Source organism: Leptinotarsa decemlineata, unplaced genomic scaffold (genome assembly GCF_025532065.1).
Source record: "Leptinotarsa decemlineata unplaced genomic scaffold, Ldec_3_MD MMD2_tig00000090_RagTag_RagTag, whole genome shotgun sequence".
Lineage (NCBI taxonomy): Eukaryota > Metazoa > Arthropoda > Insecta > Coleoptera > Chrysomelidae > Leptinotarsa > Leptinotarsa decemlineata.
In genome coordinates this window covers 329,788-345,490 of record NW_027412541.1, presented here as the reverse complement: position 1 = coordinate 345,490, position 15,703 = coordinate 329,788, and positions in this window count along the sequence as shown.

Here is a 15,703-nt window from a genome sequence, read left to right as displayed (position 1 = left end):
TTCCTATTGAAACAGAACGGGTATTTCTTGAAATTTGGAACACACCACCATGAATTTTCAAAGTTTTCCAAATTCACTACGGTTGTGTATACAGGGTGTCCCTGGACTTCCTCTTTTCCTCTCGGGAATGTATAGATGGGGTCAAAATATCACCAGTACTTCATATAACTTTTTTCCTAAAAGTCTTCGTAACCAAGTTACGGGCCCTCGAAGTTACAAAATGAAAAATGTTTTTCTTTGATAACTTTTCAAGTGAATATTCAAAATCATCCAAATTTTGGTAATTGACTGAACAAATGAATTCCGTCGATGAGCTTTCATGCAGGAATCAGTTGTTATGCTACAGAGTCAGGAACGGACTACCCCGATGGTCCACACCCCAAAACTTTGAAATGACAGATATTTTTCAATATTTTTCAACAAAATAAGGTTACTTGGACAATTTTATGAATAAAAGTACTCGTGTGGAAAGTCGATCGGAGCAACGAGTCTTGATAAAAATGTAGTTCTACTCGACGACATCAAAAACGCTCGTCCACCATTATTTGAAATGAATAATTATCAAAGCAGAAATAATAATGATAACGTTAATATCAACAACATTTATAACAGGAATAATACAAAGTATGCTAAATGAAGTCGTAAACAAAAAGTACAGTACCTATATGGAAGTTTAAGTCACAATTGTGATAGCAGATATTTTTTCAAAAGAAATATCAAGTTCTGTAGATTCGTGGTGTTTTAAACTAACAAGCTACTCTACTATGAAATACCGAATTCATTCCATATTTTGTATGTACATAATACGTGTGGAATAATCACGTTTCGTGTTGATCAGTTATCTGAATCTCATGAAACTCAACATTCGAATGTTTCAAATTCTTCTTCACATTTAAACTGTTGAGGAGTTTCACTGATAATTATAATTTTATGGGAGAAATTCTTTAACGCGAATCTAAATTTAGCTGAAAAAACGCACATCGGAAAAAATATTTACTATACTAATAAAAAAGCAAACGAATGAACTACAAAAACGGCTGCACATGATCAGGTGAAAAATATCCAGGGAATAATTATGTTCCATTTCTTTCACAGATGTTGACAAAAAAACCTTTTAGAAAGTTTTGATAAAAAATGAGAAACTGGAATGCGATTTTGTTTTGTTGTGTGGTGCGTTGTCATATGACTATCATTGTATTGTCAATATTCTATAGGATATTTTGAATTTTTTTGATATGGCCGAACAGTTTACATTCAATGAATATGCAGATATGCATGTATTTTATGGACGAGCATTTTGTAATGCTGCAGAAGCTTGTAGTCTGTATTCCGAGCATTTTCCCAATCGAACGGTACCGTCAAGAGAAACATTCGAGCGTGTCGATCGCAGCTTGAGGGAGACAGGTATGTAATAATTGATAATTAATTTGAGCACGTTGTTTTATTTCGATATTATTGTAGGTACAGTTTTGCCAAAACGAGGTGGTGAGGGCGCTCCTAGGACTGTACGTACCGTTGTATTGGAGGAAATATTTTGGAAGCCGTCGCTGATGATCCTTCAAGGAGCATCAGAAATCTATCAGAACAGTTCTATACATCCAAGTCCACTATTCATAGAATAATTAGGAACAACTGCTCCACCCATTTCACATCCAGAAGGTACATGCCATGACACCTCAAGATTTTCCAGCACGACTGGAATATGCCAATTGGTTCATGGATAGGCAAAGAGAGGATATGACTTTTATTAATCGAGTTTTATTCACTGATGGAGCAGGTTTCAGTAGAGATGGAGTTATCAACTCTCATAATCTCCATATATGGGCCGAAGAAAATCCCCATGGATATTGCAAACCAAACACCAACGGAAATTCAACGTGAATGTTTGGGCTGGTATCATAGGAAACCATCTTATAGGACCATTCGTTCTACAGGACCGATTGAATGGAAAACGTTATTTGGAGTTCATTCAGAACGATTTGAATGGACTTTTGGTACATGTTCCATTGCAAACCCGAAGAGATATGTGGTTTATGCATGATGGCGCTCCTCCTCATTTTAGTTTGATTGTGCGTGACCATCTGAACCATATTTTCCACAATAGATGGATTGGTAGAGGTGGGCCATATTCATGGCCATCGCGGTCTCCGGATTTGAATCCATTGGATTTCTTTCTGTGGGGGCATCTAAAAAGCCTTGTTTACGCTACACCTATTCACACAAGAGATGCATTGTTGAATAGAATAACATTACATTGTGAAGCCATACGAAACGACCCTGGAATGCTATTTCAAGTACAGAGAGGGTGTCTTCGCAGACTAAGAAAATGTATAGAGAGAGAAGGTGGTAATATCGAGCAGCTTCTGTAGCGGATTGTTCATTTCTGTTTGCTCTTGAGGCTCTTGAGTTTCGTTAGTTAAACGTGTTTGCATTATAAAAATTCGTTATGAACATTTTACCTATCATTTCCATTTTCCTTAAAAACTAATATTTTCGAATAATGGTAGATACCTCAGGATGAATGTTGTTGAATAAACATTATCATTATTATCATTATCATTATCATTATTATTTCTGCTTTGATAATTATTCATTTCAAATAATGGTGGACGAGCGGGTTTGATGTCGTCGAGTGAAACTACATTTTTATCAAGACTCGTTGCTCCGATCGACTTTCCACACGAGTACTTTTATTCATAAAATTGTCCAAGTAACCTTAATTTGTTGAAAAATATTGAAAAATATCTGTCGTTTCAAAGTTTTGGGGTGTGGACCATCGGGGGTAGTTCGTTCCTGACTTTGTAGTAGAACAACTGACTCCTGCATGAAAGCTCATCGAAGGAATTCATTTGTTTAGTCAATTACCAAAATTTGGATGATTTTGAATATTCACTTGAAAAGTTATCAAAGAAAAACATTTTTCATATTGTAACTTCGAGGGCCCGTTACTTGGTAACGAAGGATTTTAGGAAAAAAAGTTATATGAAGTACTGGTGATATTTTGACCCCATCTTTACATTCCCGAGAGGAAAAGAGGAAGTCCAGGGACACCCTGTATATTGAATAGACGCAGTCTGTTCAACAAATCCCTGAATATCGACGAATTCTAGCCTCATAATGTGCAACTATAGATTGAAAATAAAATGGAAACTGCTGGGATTTTAAACTCACTCTGGAAAGGTTGCTGCGACGGTTTTGAATGTTGTTGTTGAGATGACTCTGACTAATACTGCACACGTTGATGATGTATCATTCTGAAATAAATTCGATTTTCAGTATGAACATATACTAAAAAAACACTTTTGTCAACAGAGAGGGTAATGTCTTTCATGAAGTTATTGCTACGTTTATGATGAAAAAAAAAAATCAAGTTTCATTCAAAATGATGAATATAAAACACATATTCTGCACGTACTAAATGAAGAGAAAGTATTGTATGAAAACACTAGTTCATGCAGATCATATCTATAAATGAGAATTTTAAAGCCGAAAGAAAAATACTGTATACAACCACAAACTCTTTGCATATTAAATGGAGAAAAAGTTGGAAACAGTACTAACCTTAATTTCGTACAATTTCAAATGAAACGACACGATTCGGTTTCCCTATGTCCATCAACCCTTTGAACACAATAGCGTATTTTCCTGATGAAAATTCTTCTAAGTGAGGACGATACGCCTCCGTCATTCGGTGGGGCAGAAATGATACTTTATCTCCCAAATCTAATAAGACCGCCTCACCAAATTTCCTTCCACGATTTTGGCGGTGAATGTCCTCTGCGGCATCTCCAAAGGCATATCTGCTACTTTGATACTTGGCTTCCTCTTCACGACCGAACTTGCATTCAACTTTTGTAAATCCATCTGTGAAAAATAAAAAATGAAAGCTTCATGTTTTGATTTACATTATATGCGAAAACTATCTCAAACAAACCACGACATGTAAAAATTTTGACTGAAGAAATCCAACATATATATATATCGAGAAAAATTTTGGAAATCAAATGATTCAACAATTCTCACCAGTTTTCAATTAGATTACATTTGAATAAATTCATCTGAGGAAAAAGTCAAACCTAAAACACTTACTTTCGAATAGAGTCGGTGCACTTGTCACTGGTATCACTTTCAACGGATGCAACTAACTCATTTCGCCATGCATGACGTATTTATAGTAAAATAAGTGATGACATATTTTAAAATGAAACAAAGAGCCTTTGTTTCGTCGCGTTGAAAACTGAGTATCTCCGAATGCAGATTCGGCATTGGCAGTGATCAATGTCACCTTGGGTATGAATATAAAAATTAGTGATGACATATTCTGAAATGAAACAAAAGAAAATCAAAGGGTCTTTGTTAGATGCCTATTCAGCGTTGATATTGATCCATGTCACCTGGATTTGAATAGCGCAACAAACACATGAATTCTGTTTTTTCTTCTCATTTTATTTGAAGTACTACATGTGATGATGCGACTATTATTAGTGAAGATACAACTTTGTGCCCTCTTGGCATCGTCTTCGGTTTTTTTTTTCTGTCGATGAATTCTGCATTCGTTTCTCTTTCATTTGATGTGCTGCACGTTGAGATCCAACTATCAATAACAAAGATATTGCTTATTGTCACTCTGACACACTGCGCCATCATTGTTTTTTCTCTGTCGATGAATTTTGCATTCCTTTTCCTTTCATTTGACGTGCTGTACGTGACGATTCGACAATTATTAACGAAAATGTGGCTTCGTGTCCTTCTGACATGTTGCGTCAGATTTGCTTTTTTTCTGTCGATGAATTCTGCATTCGTTTCCCTTTCATTTGATGTGCTGCACGTTGAGATTCAGCTATCATCTTCATTAGGAGTTGTGGGTTAGTGCCCTTCTGACATGTTGCATCATATTTGTTTTTTCGTTGTCGATGAATTCTGCAATTCTTCTCCTTTCATTTGACATGATGTACGTGACGATCCGAAGTTTTTTCAATGATTATCTTTGCAATTCTTCCTATGCTGTTTCACATTAGGCCCTCGATATTATATTTTTCATAGTCTACACATTAAATCATTTGAAATGAGTACCCACATCGACCTGTTGCGACTAGTATAGCGAAAATAGGTTATGAAGGCCTTTTGGCTTCGTAAAATGATCAACTATGTTTTTTGACATCTAAACGAATCCATCGATGTCGAAATCATCGGAATCGACGACCGGAAGTGAAAACCGGAAGTAACCTTTTTTGACAGATTCAAAACCTTCTCACCCTAAGGAATCCAAAAATACCATATGTTTGAGTATTTCAGTTTTCATATACCATTCATTATTGTACATGTACACGTTGATATAATTTGAATGAAATATATTGAAACTTTGTATACATATTCATTATTGTACACACACGTTGATATAATTTGAATAACATATATCTATATATAGTTGAAGGACAGTCTTTGCTGGCTAGTTAAAAACAAAACTTGGAAAATATCTTTGGGTGATCAGCAGAACGGAAGTGTACCCTTATAACATAAGTTATTCCAATATTTCGATAAAATTCATCATCATCTTCAGGGAAAAACTACAAAATTTGTAAAATGGTATTATAATATAATTTTTTTTCATTATGAAAGGTCTCAACTTACTGTTAGTGAGGTTGGCCGTGTCGAAAAGAATGATCGTTATTTGTTTGAAATTATGAATTACCGGTGAAAGTCATGTGGTTGAAGAACAAAAAGAGAGAGACACAAAACAATTGACATTGACAGTTTTCAAATAATTCAGTTTGAAAAACTATGTTAGTTTGTAGATGATAAAACTATGGAACAAAAAAGAACAATTATGGTGCAAGTGTGATCAGAGATATCTGCTGTTCTGTAAGTAAATCAATGAGAAAACCCAAAAATTACCCTCATTTGTCTTGAGGAAAACAAGTGAAGAGGTGTTGTTAAATGAAAGTATTACCCTGTCATAGGGAGGTTGGAAGTTTGTTAAAAGTGAAAATATTTAAAATATTATGAAATTATATCAATGAAAAACCAGAATTATTATTGGTTTGGAAATCATGTATAGATTTCACTGAGGTGATCAATGTCTGATCTTTTATTATTAGGCAAGTATTGGCTTTTACATACTTCCCAAAAACAATCTTTCAGATGTATTTCTTTCAGTTGATAAAATGTTTGTTGAAATATAGTCCATTTCATGACCTTCTTTGAAAACATAATAACTGAGAGCACATCTCTCAGGATGTAATATACTATCACTTCCATATGCGCTGATTCTGTCTTTAAGTAATCTTGACATTTGACCAATATATTCACCACCACAATTTAAACATGGAATGGAATAGATTGAAAGTTAATAGGAGTTTTGTCTTCAAGTTTCGAAAATAAATTAATGGTAAATATGGTTCTAAAATCTATGTTTACATTTAAATCTTTGAAAATTCTGGGTGTCATATCACTTATGTATGGTAAAGAAGAGAAAAGTATAGGAACTGGAGGAGGATCAGCCCCAATTGTGACATTGGCAGACTGTAAAGGATTAATATCCAACTGATTGTTATTGTTAATTTGAACATCAATGGTTTTCGATTCAATCCACATACTTTTCATTAGCATTAGCAATAACATAATCAGTGGTGGGGCTCTTCACATGACAATTTCACATCATCGCAATGAATATTACCATCTGAGGTATAATGCAACAAACATCCTCCAGAGGGCGTTGGCAATTTTCGCTTTCTGTTGCTGTTGCTACGTCCAAACTTATCGATAACCATTTGTGAAAATGATAATGTATGATATGATAATGTATTTATAGAATTACTTTTGCCTCTTTGAGTTCATTCAAAATGGCAATGATCTCATTGTTGTGTGAAGTATTTCCTGCATCTCGAGAGGCTAGCAATAATTTGAGACGTTCGCATAGGTCGTTGGGATCGTCCCAATAAATGTATTCAATGGGTTTCGTATTGAATGTCATTACAAGTAGTAACGTTTTGGGTAGATATGATGTCTCACAGTAGTATTAGTAAGAGGTGTTTAAGGTTGAAAAAACCCAGTACCTGTTTTACGACGATTTCTTGCTGTTGGAAACAATGGTTTGGTTATGTTGGTGTACTTGTATCTCTGAGTGCCTTCTAGATGCCCAACGGAATTCTTGTTAGCGCTCGATAAATCCAAAATCTTTTTGAATATATTCAAATCCTATGTATAATGATTTCCAGCCAATTTTATGTTTCCGCTACGCTTGTCAAAATCGATTTCCTTCTGGCCTAGGAACCATTTTGAAGATATCTCATCATTTATGGGACCATATACCTACTTTGTCGATTTCCTTGTCATTTCTCCAATGTTTTTCAATGTACGGTTGATACATTATCGGATATTGATCGATATATTCTTCCAAAACTTTATCATTCCTGCCTAACGCAACGTTGTCGTCTTGTTTGTCTTCTGCATACTCACTAAAGACGTTTTCATCATCATCATCCTCATCTGTACCTGCATCATGTACGAGGGATTGGATTTGAGTCGTTTTAGGCTCTTCCTTTATCTCATGTTTGACTTCGGTTTTCGCTTCAGTTTTCAGTGGGTGAGTAGCTGACTGTGTTGTAGTTTCATTCGCTATTTCCTTCAATGGAATTGACAGGGGTTTGAAAAATCTTTGCAATGATTCATCTTCTTCGGATTTGCCCAATTTCAGAGCCAAATATTTTTTTCGAATAATGCGTGCAATTTCCTTGATTTTATTCTTTCGAATAACATCAACTTCTTTGCTCAACGGTTTCATGATGGTGAATGTTACCACATCACACACTGTGTATACTTATATATTTCTCGAATCCTTGACGATAACGTTCATCATTCGTATCGAAATCTTTCATTATTACAACGATTCCATATCGATGTTGCCAACATTCGGCACACATTCTCTTGAATTCATCGAAAGACATGTCGGAGAGACGGGTTCATGGAATACATGTTTCAAATCCATTTCATACTGTTTGTGTTTTGTTATCGATGGGGTTTAGGCATTAATAACTAGTATCAACAATAACTATTAGTATTCATTTCAAGACTCTATCCGCTAGTTGCACCGACGGTCGAGCCCAGAGATAAAGCGAGGTGCCAGGGTCCCAATTATGACGGCTAATATGCTCAGTGGATTGAGCATAGTAAGGGCTACTAGTAATGTGTTCAAAACTATAGTCACGAGAAAACTTGCCAAATTCTCCTTGAAACTGAGGACCATTATCAGCCCTTACTGTTTCTGGTATGCCATACCTTCAAAATACCCCCTTCACTTTTAAAATAATCATCTTTTCTGTCATACTCGACAACTGAAAAATCTCAAAAAATCTTGAGTAATAATCTGTAATTATAGGAAACCAATCTCTGCACTTGAAGAGATCTATTGCAATTCTCTGCCAAGGTTTATTTGGAATTGTATCCTTCATGAAAGTTTCCTCAATATTGGTGCATTCTTCAACACAACTGGGACAATTTCTGACTAGTGTTTCTATTTGGGTAGACAAACCAAGCCACTATACAGACATTTTTGAACTTTCTCGACACTTGACTATGCCCTGATGTCCAGAATGAATGAAGTTCAAAACCTGTAACTGTAAATTCACAGGTATAATTATTCTAGAACCTTTCAGTAAGAGATTTTCACAAAAGCTTGTATCATGTCTGTACTGAAAATATGGGAGTAACTCGAAAGAAACATCTTTTTTTTCTGACCACCCTGTGATTGAATATTCTTTAAATTTTAATGATATGGGATCACTAGATTGCTCATGTATAATTTTTGAGAGAAAATGGTATTTTGCTGGAACATGTTTCACTATCAATTGAACATGTGCTTCTATTTCAGAAGCTAGTTCTTCAGTTTCAGGTAAAGTTTTCAGGGGGTTTCTCGACAGTGTTTCAGCCATAACCAAGTTTTTGTAGACGAGGTGTTAGATCATCTACGTTTTTTGATTGAAAATTTGTATCAATGGTTTATGATCTGTTTCCAGCACAAAATCCAAACCGATTAGATATTCTTTTAAACTTCTCACAAGCCCAGGTTAGCTTCTCGTTCAATTTGCGCATAACGGCTTTCAGTGAATGTGAGAGTACGAGAGCCATAGACAACTAATTCTCTTTCATTCTTCTCATTGAGTTGCATCAGTGCAGTACCCAATCCATAAAAGGAGGCATCTGCACTAACAATCACCTGGTTATATGGATCGAAAAACGCAAGAGTGGGCGCATTGAATAATAAATATTTTAATTTATCAAATGATTCCTGCTGTAACTTTCCCCATGAGAATACATCATTTTTCAACAGCATAGTAAGAGGTTTAAGTAATGATGATTTATTTGGCACAAAACGAGCTGCAAAATTGATCATTCCTAGTATTTTGACACTTCTGTTAGTGTAAATACGAAAATTTGAAAAAGCTTCTACTCGTGATGTATCAATAGCAATGCCCTCTTTCGAAATAACGTGTCCGAGAAAATTTATTTCTGTTCGCCAATAATGCATTTGAATTCGTTTAAAGTTATGCCCGCAGTTACAAGACGAGAGTAGTTGTTTACAGCTGATTCTCGGCCTCTCCCCATTTTACAGCTGATTCTCGGCTCACCCCCAGTTTACAGCTGATTCTCGGCCTCCCCCCACCACTATGACGTCACGTGGGGTGGATGACCTAGACCGACTCATGTGACCCTGAGAAATATGTCTGGTGCATGCCACCTTGAAAAATATGTATGGTGCATATGACTTTGAAAAATATGTCTGGTGCATAGGTGGTATGTGTACATCACAGATTACAGCCGGTTCTGGGCCTCCCCCTACCACTATGACGTATTAATTGCTTTTTTTTTGTTGTTATTTAGTAACATCAAGGCGATGTGACCTTGAAGGGTCTGGTGCATGGATCGTTCAGAATTTTTTTCATATGAGATTTTGTGTGTGTGTGTGTGTGTGTGACATAGTGACGTAATTACATTTGATTGGTGTGTATGTGTGAGAATGCACGGTACAGGGTTTCATCATGTGCTTGTCTATGTACAAACATACGTCTGCATACTTCGAAGATCCTTCAAGTAATAAATGTTCCATCGATGTGAGCCCGCCAAGTTAGTAGTGGTGTGACGTCACAGCATCAACCGTTCAACGGTAAGAGAGCGAGATGTTCACTCCACGACGTACGGCTGAGTAATGCGTATTCATCGGTGTGCCCTCACCGGTGTGCAGTGAAAGCTGTGACGTAACGCATCGCTCTAGCCTCGCTATCGATGGTGACACGCAGACGGCCGAGGACTGTGCTAACGTCTGCCCTCTCCGAGAGCGCGACGATCACTGCCTGTTGTTGTATCGACATTCAGTTGGGAGGTGGGCTGGCTGTGACGTCAGGTATCTCTAGTGGGTAGCGAAGTAGGGTGAACTGAAGAGAGTTAAATAACGTGCATTTGTATAGATAATATTGTAGAATCTCGTGAAGTAATAATCTGAAAATTATCAACTTGAGCTGTGCCAAGGTATGGTTAGGGCGAATTGGATACATATAACAATTGACAGAAATTCTCTCTATTATAGCAAAATTTGATCTCACATTTTCGTTTTGAAACCTCATTGAACTATTGAGGCCCGCGTCGGACTGCAAAGTTAAAGGTTATAAAATAATTGGAGATAAGTAATGAGAAGAGTTCATTGCATGTATTCAAATGATTCAACATGAAACAAACCAATGAAGCACAAGTGATAAGAAATGAGAGTTCAGAGAGTGGATTCTTGTTGCTTGTAACTATCCAATGGAATTTAAGATCTGAATCTTGTGCAATGTTATATTTATGATGACGAATGAAAGAACAGTTATTATTTAGGTCTATTTTATGTTTCTTCGATTGACGACTTGTTTATTTTGTGGAAATTCATGTTCACTGAGGATACACTACAAAAACACACTTTTGTCTATTTTCCACTATATTACATTCAAATGTAACCAGTTAGTTTTGAAAATGGTATAATAGCCGAAACCGGTCAACAATAAAGAAATATAGTGGAAAATTTACAAAAGTGTGTTTTTGTAGTGTATCCTCTATTTTATGTACGGAAAACACTGAAGAGAGTGAAATTGAATTACAGAATACATATTCGGAAGAGAAATAAATATAGTAGGATTTGGAAAAATCTTGAGGTTTGGTTAGAATTTAAAAATTGTCGAAAGAGACAACTGCTTTGATGACCGATTTTCTATAGTTTGTGCCTGTATTTCTTGGTCCCGTATGACAAAAACTTGTCGATTTTGATATTGCACGTAGCTTCTGCATTCCGTTTCGACCTTCACAGCATATGACATCAGCGTAACTATAACTGAAAAGTAGGATGTGCCATCACTTTGATCGAAAATAAATTCATTCACCTGTCATTGCCAGATTTACCCGCAAGTTTGATTTGACTTTGAAATAAATGCAAGGTTATTATCTGCCCAAAACAGATGCGTAGACTCAAAACATAACATTTTACAGGAGAACAGACTGATATTTCCCACGCATATGCATGTCTAACTTGAACTAGGTACCGCATACTTGATGATGATTCAAAATGCTACACTATATTTTTTCTTGAAATATGATTACATTACAATTTGAACCAACATAGTGGATAATATTGACGTAACTTCAACTGAAACGTGGGTACCGTCTCACTTTGGTCTCTTTTTTTCCACACATTGGCAAATCTGATGGTGAAGTTTAGTTTAACCTTGAAACTAAATACTAGGATTTTCTCGAGGGTCGAGTTTTCATGTATGCCGATGACATAACATTGTGACGTCCCCAGATCTGAATGAATTGAAAATAAAACGAAACTAGTAATCAATGAATTCGAATGTTGGTGTAGAAACAATCATTTAATAAATAATGGAAATAAAACAACATTTATCCAGTTCTCAAGTAAGTATCAGCGCCCTTTCCAAATAAATCTAAGTTTCGAAACTGAATTGTCTTTCAATAATCACATCGAATACTTGTGCACTTCTCTGAAAAACGTATTTTGCCTTCCTAACAATGAAATTAAATTTTTTGAGACATAATCTCTTGGATATATACTATGGTCTAGTGTATTCTAAGCTTAATATAAATATTACATTTGGGGACACTCATAAGAAATAAATAGAATCTTTATAAGGCAAAAACGCTTCATTAGAATAATTTTTGATCTCAAATACAGAGAATCTTGTAAGAAAACATTCCAAGACACAAATTTTTTTCACATTACCATGCATTTATCGTTACAAAATATTAAGCTATACGTTCATGTACATTCCTATTTGCTAACAAGAAATGAGGAAATTCACTGTCATTAAACGAGACGGAGAAACGATTTCCATCAGGAAAAAATTAACCATAATGAAAGAAATTTTCTCATATTCAAGAAAAAAGTCAAAGACTTTTTGGTAACAAGTTGTTTTTACTTCCTATAGAGTATGAAAATAATATTTTGTGTAACATGTGCTGTTATTGATATAAGTGCTATAAGATAAAATATCTTTTGTAAAATGTGACGTGTCATATATACATTCATGTATCAAAAATGATGACTAAAATTTGACTTTGACTTCTCCGTCAATGTCATGCTAGACGGAGATTTGTAGACATGTAGTGTCAACACTTGACATTTTACAGGAGAACAGACTGATATTTCTCACACATATGCATGCCTACATGAACTTCCGCATGCTTAAAAATGATGTAATAATTTAAAATGTCACACTACGTTTTTCTTTTCGAAACATGATTGATTACAAATCTGAAGCCATACAGTAAATGATTATGATATGATTTCCACTGAAAAGCAGGTTTGTTCTCACTTTGGTCTGTTTTTCCCCACCATTGGATCTGACAGAGCAATTCAATGTACTAAATTAACGAGAGGAAACGATTGATCAGGAAGGAAAAAATAATTAAATAATGAAAGAAATGTTCTCATATTCAAGAAAAGTCAAAAGATTTTTTAGTGAATTTTTTTACTTCCTGATAGTATGAGTTGAAATAATATTTTTGTGTAACATGTGCTGTTATTGATATAAGTGCTATAAGATAAAATATCTTTTGTAAAATGTGACGTGTCATATATACATTCATGTATCAAAAATGATGACTAAAATTTGACTTTGACTTCTCCGTCAATGTCATGCTAGACGGAGATTTGTAGACATGTAGTGTCAACACTTGACATTTTACAGGAGAACAGACTGATATTTCTCACATATATGCATGCCCTACATGAACTTCCGCATACTTAAAAATGATGTAATAATTTAAAATGTCATACTACGTTTTTCTTTTCGAAACATGACTGATTACAAATCTGAAGCCATACAGTAAATGATTATGATATGATTTCCACTGAAAAGCAGGTTTGTTCTCACTTTGGTCGGTTTCTCCCCCACCATGTCAAGATCTGACAGAGCAGTTTAATTCACTGTCATTAAACGAGACGGAGACACGATTTCCCATCAGGAAAAAATAAACCATAATGAAAGAAATTTTCTCATATTCAAGAAAAAAGTCAAAGACTTTTGGTAACAAGTTGTTTTTATTTCCAGATAGAGTATGTAAATAATATTTTTGTGTAACATGTGCTGTTATTGATATAAGTGCTATAAGATAAAATATCTTTTGTAAAATGTGACGTGTCATATATACATTCATGCATCAAAAATGATGACTAAAATTTGACTTTGACTTCTCCGTCAATGTCATGCTAGACGGAGATTTGTAGACATGTAGTGTCAACACTTGACATTTTACAGGAGAACAGACTGATATTTCTCACATATATGCATGCCCTACATGAACTTCCGCATGCTTAAAAATGATGTAATAATTTAAAATGTCACACTACGTTTTTCTTTTCGAAACATGATTGATTACAAATCTGAAGCCATACAGTAGATGATTTTGATATGATTTCCACTGAAAAACAGGTTTATTCTCACTTTGGTCTGTTTCTCCCCCACCATGTCAAGATCTGACAGAGCAGTTTGGTTTGAGCTTGAAACTGAACGCCCAGGTTATGCTAGACGGAGATTTGCGGAGTTTCTAAAAGATATGCGTAGGGTCATGCCATTTTGCAATAGAATAGATTGATATTTCTCACACATGCATATGCTCGCCTAACAAGAACTTTCACGTATTGCAGTACAATCTAATCATTTGAAATTCAACACTATATTGCAGTATCTGACGGTGGAGTGTGGTTTGACTGTGAAAATGAATACAAAGTTCATTCTTAACGAAAATCATGCTAAACGGGGTTTGGAAGTTCTTCAAACAATGTATACAGTCACAACACACCATTTTGCAGCGAAAAAGACATATTTTTTCCCACCTAAATTATTCTCGACATGAACTTTTACATGTCGCATTACACATGTTTCAATTTGAAATGTATTACTATCTTCTTCTTAAAACCCAATATTATCCAAGATTCAAGCCAATATACCATATGACGTAAGCGTGTATTCAACTGAAAAGGAGGTATTTCCACACTTCAACCTGACAACTGATTCCTCCCCTCCACCATTTCATGATCTGACCTTGAAGTTGAGTTTGATCTTCAACTTGACTACGTGGTCATTTTCTGTCGATGTCCTGCTATACTGGTTTGTGAGTCCCAAATATTACATAATGCACACATTTTTCGTACATACACACGCATGCTTCACACCATGCATGCTTATGTTTATGTTGTAGTATATATCTCGAGAGAATTTATATGGTTGAAGCTGCGATGATTCTGCAACCGTGTTAGGAATCACACGTTAAAAGGTAAGACCTCGTTATTCCTTAGCTCGCAACTTCTCAACTTCTGAGAGTTGTCGTTCGTATGGGGGCGACAGCTGATTAACGGAAAAACAGACTTTAAACAGAAACAGAACATTTACTTGCTGCATGATAAAGATACAGTAATGCAACGTGTCGCTATCGAATTGGGTACTGTAATAGCGTGATCAACATTTTTGTCAACATTTTTAGTGTTGTTCCTATGAATATAGTGTTTCAGACTAACATATCATCATAGAAATTCAGTTTTCTGATATACTATGATTGAGACATGTGTCTCAATAGCAGATTTTATTCATATTCATATTTGGTCACATTACTTCTAACGCAAAGTTTTCCCCGCTAGGTAGTGCTGTTTCTAATTTACTGTTCGAGAATATTTTCTGGCTCTCCATTTCGGTCAATCAGTTATTGTTGAACCTGCTTCTGCAATTTGAAAAATGTTTGCTGATTTTGATGAAATATATCGCATCTATCTTGAGCCTCATAATAGATGAATACAGGAGGAAAACGGTGAAGGATAGACTTGAAGAGTGTTATAAGGCTTCTAAACGAATAAAAAAAGATCTGAAAAATACTACTACTATGGGTGGGAAACAAAATCTACTAGCATTCTTATTCAGATGAATTTTTAGATGAAGAAAGGAGCAGGCCTGATTAGCCGAAAAGAGACATCCTCTAATCGAGTACATCGGCTTTAAATTCGCGAACTAAAGTGATTAGTAATCCCAAGCATAAGACCCTAACCTCATTTTTGATCGACTATAAGACCCTTTTTGTGAGTATAATTCAAAATGCATTGGAAAATGATGCATTTTTAAAGGTTAATATGGTGGAGAATTTGAGGTTGTCAAAGGCGATCGAATCT